The 6,840-nt window shown below is 45.0% G+C and overlaps 1 pseudogene; it reads right to left on the bottom strand.

Annotated features, from left to right (window-relative positions):
- Positions 1-2,429: 2,429 nt before the first annotated feature.
- LOC140218561 (piggyBac transposable element-derived protein 2-like) lies at positions 2,430-4,147 on the bottom strand (annotated as a pseudogene).
- Between the last annotated feature and the right edge of the window lie 2,693 nt (positions 4,148-6,840).

Raw genomic sequence — 6,840 nt, 5'->3', positions numbered from 1 at the left:
TTTTTGCAATTTTCCGGGAAAATTATTATCTGCCTATTCTCTTATTTGTCGCCCAAAAAGGCGTCAGGGTATGCGTGGGGATTTATTTAAGCGAATATGCAGTGCCCTCGAGCAAACTTATTTTAGGTCGCAAAAACGATATTTTCATGGGCTATATAGAGCCTTACCATTTTTTCAATTTTCCGGGAAAATTATTATGTGCCTATTCTCTTATTTGTCGCCTAAAATGTTGTCAGGGTATGCGTGGGGTTTGATTTAAGCGAATATGCAGTGCCCTCGAGCAAACTTATTTTAGGTCGCAAAAACGATATTTTCATGGGCTATATAGAGCCTTACCATTTTTTCAATTTCCCGGGAAAATTATTATCTGCCTATTCTCTTATTTCTCGCCTAAAATGTTGTCAGGGTATGCGTGGGGTTTGATTTAAGCGAATATGCAGTGCCCTCGAGCGAACTTATTTTAGGTCGCAAAAACGATACTTTCATAGCCTTACCATTTTTTCAGTTTTCCGGGAAAATTATTATCTGCCCATTCTTTTATTTGTCGCCTAAAAAGGCATCAGGGTATGCGTGGGGATTGATTTAAGCGAATATGCAGTGCCCTCGAGCGAACCTATTTTAGGTCGCAAAAACGATATTTTAATAGGCTATATATAGCCTTACCATTTTTTCAATTTTCGTGGAAAATTATTATCTGCCTATTCTCTTATTTGTCGCCTAAAAAGGCGTCAGGGTATGCGTGGGGATTGATTTAAGCGAATATGCAGTGCCCTCGAGCGAACTTATTTTAGGTCGCAAAAACGATATTTTCATGGGCTATAGCCTTACCATTTTTTTCAATTTTCGGGGAAAATTATCTGCGTATTCTCTTATTTGTCGCCTAAAAAGGCGTCAGGGTATGCGTGGGGATTGATTTAAGCGAATATGCAGTGCCCTCGAGCGAACTTATTTTAGGCCGCAAGAACGCTTACTTCCCTTGGTTATAGCCTCACCCTTTTGATAAACTGCTTTTTCCTAAATGCTTTATTAATCGCAATACTGGTGGGAAATATTTTAGTAGCGTCAAATATTATATGCAGAATGAAGCAGCACTTTTCAGAGTAGATACTGCAACTCGCTTCTCTAATACCTCACTTGACTGTTGCCTTAACGTGTTTCCTAAGAACGGCAGATTCCGAAATACGTTGATTCATCGTACAAGGAGCTGGGAACTTTTGTATTAGCATTTACAGCGATATATACGACGATGTTAAGCTTTTCAGAATAGCTTGTGGAACTCGCTTCGCCGACATTTCCCCCACTTCACTATATAGCCTTACCTTTGTTCTTGTAAACACCATATTCCAAAATCCGTGAATTCGTCGCAGGATAGGTGGGAACTCTTTTATTAGCGTAGAAAATGATATGTGCAGCCGCGTGCAATATGACTTGCAACAACACTTGTTCATGGTGAAAGTGCCTCCATGCTGCGCGGCGGCTCTGACATCGGGAACAGCGGTTTAAAAGATACCACTTATTGAAGCTGGAACTTACCCTGTGTCTGCGCGTCCGTAGGCTGGAAACCAATTCAATCACGGGCACCAGTGTTGCAGGTCGCAACACTGGTGTTGCTTCGTTCTACGGTCTGCTTCGTTCTACAGTCAAGTTGCACGTGACTGTAGAACGAAGCAGAGCTTTCCAGAGTAGTAACTGGAACATGCTTTGCAGACACTTCCTTGTACCTTACCATTATTCCTAAGAATGCCAGTTTCTTGTATCCGTTTATTCATCGCGCATATAGGTGAGCATCCTTGTATTAGCATTGACTATGTTATATACGACGATGTGAAGCTTACCAGATAAGTTACTGGAACTCCCTTCGCCGATATTTCACTGGCTTTACTGTTCACCGACCATTTCGAAACCTTACCTTTTTCCTCAAACACGTGTATGTCCGAAATGAGTTTATTCATCGCAAAATATGTGGGAACTCTTTTATTAACCTAAAGAATGTTATGTAAAACGAAGCAGAGCTTTCTTCAGAAGATATTGGAACTCACTTCGCCAATGTTTCACTTGTCTAGCATATCCTTACCTTTTCTTTATAAAAATGTGTATTTCCGAAATTCGTTTATTCGTTGCTTAGTTATGTGGGTACTCTTGTATCAGCCTTGAGAATCATTTATACGACGGTGCAGAGCTTTCCGCAGAAGTTCTTAGAACTCGTTCCGCCGACATTACAGTGGAGTGAAGCCTTACCTTTCTTTCTTGAAAACGCCAACTTCCAGAATTCGTTTATTCATCACTCAAATTGGTGGGAACTCTTGCATTAGCCTTGAGAACGATATAAAGGCACTTAATACTTGAGGAGAAGTCAGACAACGTAAACTGATTTAAACTGTTTATTCTAAGCATTTTAGGATCCTGGAACACTTCTCTGATGCCAGAGAAATGAATACTCTAATTTAGGAGGCAAAAATGGTGGTACTCATTTAGGTACATCGGGCCTAAACTGAGTGGACATAAAAAAAAAACTAGTTTCTGTTCATAAGGCCATGAAACAGGCCAGATTTAGTGCATTTAACGCGGGTGTTTTCTGTTGCAACCTTGCTTGCGGCATCTCATCTGAGACTTTAGGGGCACATGCTCTGGAACATTTCCATGCATGTCAAATCGGACCTCATTTGGTGATATTGACATCACCTTGGTGCGCTTAGGGTTTGCTGCACACTCCAAAATTTCAACCTGCAGCACTAGCGCATTTTCGACCTCTGCCATTTCCTTGACGCGTGCGCGAATTTCGTTTCCGCAATTCTGTTCTAAATTCGAATTGGTCGAGCGTGTCTTTTGCTGCAACATCCATCAGCTTGCAGTCGTTCCTGTATTCAATCCAGGAGTTCGTGACCGCTAGGTCCAAAAGCTCGCCCAAAATTCTTATAGTCAACTTCTTTGTACGGACCTTTGTCCTGCAATTGGACACATACCTGTCCGCAAGATCCACACCACCCATGTCCTTGTTGTATGCTTTGATGCAATGTGGTTGTGATACACCTTTCTTTTTTTCCCACCTTTGACCACCTTCTGGAAGTTCGTTCTGGGGTAATGCCGAAAGTGGTCGAAAGAATCTTGACTGACTTGCGATCCTTCCATTTCGTGACACATATTTCCCTATCATTACGGACAACGCAGCATGATTCACCTCGTTTCATATTTCTTTTTCGTTATAAAGTTTTAATGCCGCGCCTCCAGTTCTGTTTCCTATCAATTCACCGGTAAGATATGAATTCCTTTTGAGGAGGTATTCTGCCAGCTTCATGCTTGTAAAGAAGCGGTCTGTAAACACATGGACAATGTGGTCAGTCGGCACTGTTTCCAGAAGTCCTTTCACAACTGCCCCGCCAAGACCAAGTTCCTTCGTGTGCACTTCAAGAATCGTTACCTTACCTGTGTAGATGAACAAATCTATCAAAGGTCCATCACAAGTGGACAAAAGAAAGTTCTTAAGGCAAACAGAATTTGGTTTACTTGGTACGTATTGTCGGGCAGGAAAACGTCCGCTGAATGGGATCATCTGCTCATGGACAGATAGCACATTCGGGCGCGGCAGCTCTAGACATGCCTTTCGAAAGGACTGGATGATGGGCTCCGCTCTGAGCAATCTGTTTTCAGTTTATCCTTCTGTTGTTTTGGTGATGTCCACGAAGTGCAGCATGCCAGGTAACTAGAAAAATTGGTCCCGCGTCATGTTTTCTGTGACAAGAGGGACAGCAGATAAACGGGACCAGTAGAGTCCAAGAAGGCCCATTAGTTCTTGATTCCAGCAATTTTTCTCATTTCTGACGATGACGTTCTTGCAAGCCTGTGGTCGCTATGAAAGAGTAGCTGTTGTAATTCCTCGTCACTCAGGAACTTGCCTACTACACAAAACAAAAGTGAATGCTTTTTTTTACCGTAAAGACCTGAAGTACCCAATTGGGTACAGCTGTAATTAGGTTGCACTATCTCTGAGACAAAGCATAGCAACAAGCTTGAACTTTTCATGCGCATTGTCTAAAGGCACGCGATGGTTAATATTCACTGCTTAATATATATGCAGCATTTCATGAATGAAGAAAAAGTAAAACTCACCTGGTCGCCTACGCACGCTTTCCTTGCGTGATGCCGTCATACTTGTATTTACTGCGAGCGCCTGCTCAAGCCTACGGCGACAATTACGGGTCATTTTGTTAACTGATGCTTCCGCTTGCAGGAAGTTTTGTTCTCGCTTAGCTGTCTTCACATATAGCAGCACAGCGCGCGTTTTTTAAACGTACCCAAACAGGTACCCTCGCACTGAAGAGGATAGGAGGATGTAGAGCTTTCAACAGAAATTACTGGAACTCACATCGCCTACATTTCACTGGCCTTGCCATTCGCCGACATTTCTTACCCTTACCTTTTTTTCCTCAAGAACGCCGATTTCCAAAATCAGTTTATTAATCGCACAAATAGGTGGGACCCCTTGCATTAGCCTTGAAAATGACATTTACTACGATGCAGAGCTTTCCACAGAAGTTCTTAGAACTCGCTTCACCGACATTTCAGTGGGCTACAGCCTTACCTTTTTCCCTAAAAACGCCAATTTCAAAAATTCGTTTATTCATCGCACAAATAGGGGGGAACCCTTGCATTAGCCTTGAGAATGACATATACGACGATGCAGAGCTTTCCGCATAAGTTTCTAGAACTCGCTTCAAAGACATTTCAGTGAACTACAGTCTTACCTTTTTTGCTAAAAACGCCAATTTCAAGGTCCGCTTATTCATCGCACAAATAGGTGGAAACTCTTGCATTAGCTTTGAGAATGACATATAGGACGATGCAAAGCTTTCCACAGAAGTTCCTAGAAATCACTTCCCAGACGTCTCAGTTAAAGCCTTACCTCTTTTTCTTGAAAACGCGAATTTCCATAATTTGTCTATTCATCGCACAAATAGGTGGGAACTCTTGCATTAAATAGCTTTGATAATAATATACAAGGTGTTCCACATAACTTAAGCTGAGAATTTAAACGTGAAAGGCGCGTCGGAAGCGAATTGAACCATACGCATACTGTTCGCAATAGCCTGTAGTAACTCAGACGACGATTTGTTTTCCCCATAACTAATTGATTATGTTTAATTACCCAACTTTTTAATTATTGGCTGAGGACCCCAAGTATGATACGCAGATTTATAGAGCACCATCAGAAACTCCAGATCGAGTTGTTTCGTTTACGATACGCCGCACAGAGTCTTTTTTCCGGGTTACAAAGAAAGCCCGCGAAATGTGAAAAAGCCACGTGATGGAGCGTTTTTTTAGTGGTATTGTGCTGCTCTCAAGCTTGCGTTTGGTGACCCAGGTCGGCTGCATCGTTATTGGCGACGAGGAAGCGGCAGGGCGTTCTTTATCTCATCTTTAGCGCTCGGCCAGCAGCATGCATTTTTGTCGTCTTCCGACAAGAGCTCCTGCTAAGAGATTTATTAGCAACGGGCGCGAACGGGTAGCTGTCACAAGCGTTCGGCGAAAGACAGCAACCACGAGCTCATGCCGGTGGCGATGGTGCCGTGGCGCAGGCGGCTACTCTTCTTCGTTACAATCGCCCTCCGCAGAAAAAGGCGCCATCCTGGCGGCTTAAGGCGAAGAGACTACGATTGGGTCGTAGTACGGCTTAATGCGAGAGACGTGGACAAGTTCGCGGCCGTGATGGCGTAGGTCCGTCGATGGCGTGAGGGGCTCTACGATGTAATTGACGGAGGACGTTTGCTCGAGAACGCGGTAGGGTCCTAGGTACTTTGCGACAAGTTTTGAGGAGAGGCCGGGAGTAGTAGCGGGTACCCGAAGCCATACGAGAGAGCCAGGCAAAAAAGTTGGTGCAGAACGGCCGGCAGGTTGACGGGATTGCTGCTGCCACTGGTCCTCGGTGGAAAAAGAGCGGGCAAGCTGGCGGCATTCCTCGGCATGACGAGCAGCTTCAGATAGCGGAGTACTTTCGGAGGCGTCAGGTGTATATGACAGAATGGTATCGAGAGTAGTAGAAGGTTCTCGTCCGTATAGGAGAAAGTAAGGGGAAAAACCAGTAGTTGCTTGGGTCGCAGTATTGTACGCATACGTCACGAAAGGGAGAACTTGGTCCCAGTTTGAATGATCAGAGGCGACGTACATGGAGAGCATATCGCCAAGAGTACGGTTGAAGCGCTCGGTCATGCCTTTAGTTTGCGGATGGTACGCTGTACTGGTGCGGTGAACGATTCGGCATTCATCGAGTAGTGCCTTCAAAGCCTCGGAAAGAAAGGCGCGGCCTCTATCGCTCAGAAGTTCGCGAGGGGCACCGTGGCGAAGAACGAAATGTCGTAACAGAAACGATGCAACGTCGCGGGCGGTGGCAGTCGGCAGAGCAGCTGTTTCAGCATAGCGGGTCAAGTGATCCACTGCAACAATAATCCAGCGATTGCCTGCTGGAGTGGAGGGTAGCGGTCCGTAGATGTCTATACCAACACGATCAAAGGGCCGACGAGGGCAGGGAAGGGGTTGTGACGGGTAGACTTGTCCGGGAGGTAATTTTCGGCGTTGGCACTGAGCACAGGAGCGAATGAACTTTCTGACGTAGTTATACATGCCGCGCCAATAAAATCGGATGCGTAGCCGAGCATAGGTCTTGAAGAGGCCGGCATGTGCGCACTGAGGGTCTGCGTGGAAAGCGTCGCCGATAAGGTCACGGAGATGGCGGGGTATCACGAGAAGCCACTTGCGACCGTCAGAGAGGTAATTACGACGATAAAGAAGGCCGTCGCGAATGCAGAAGTGAGTAGCCTGGCGGCGAAGAGCGCGAGATGGTGAAGA

This window comes from Dermacentor andersoni, chromosome 5, assembly GCF_023375885.2.
Source record: "Dermacentor andersoni chromosome 5, qqDerAnde1_hic_scaffold, whole genome shotgun sequence".
NCBI lineage: Eukaryota > Metazoa > Arthropoda > Arachnida > Ixodida > Ixodidae > Dermacentor > Dermacentor andersoni.
The sequence above is the reverse complement of the archived record's forward strand: the minus strand, read 5'-3'. Positions and strand labels throughout refer to the sequence as shown.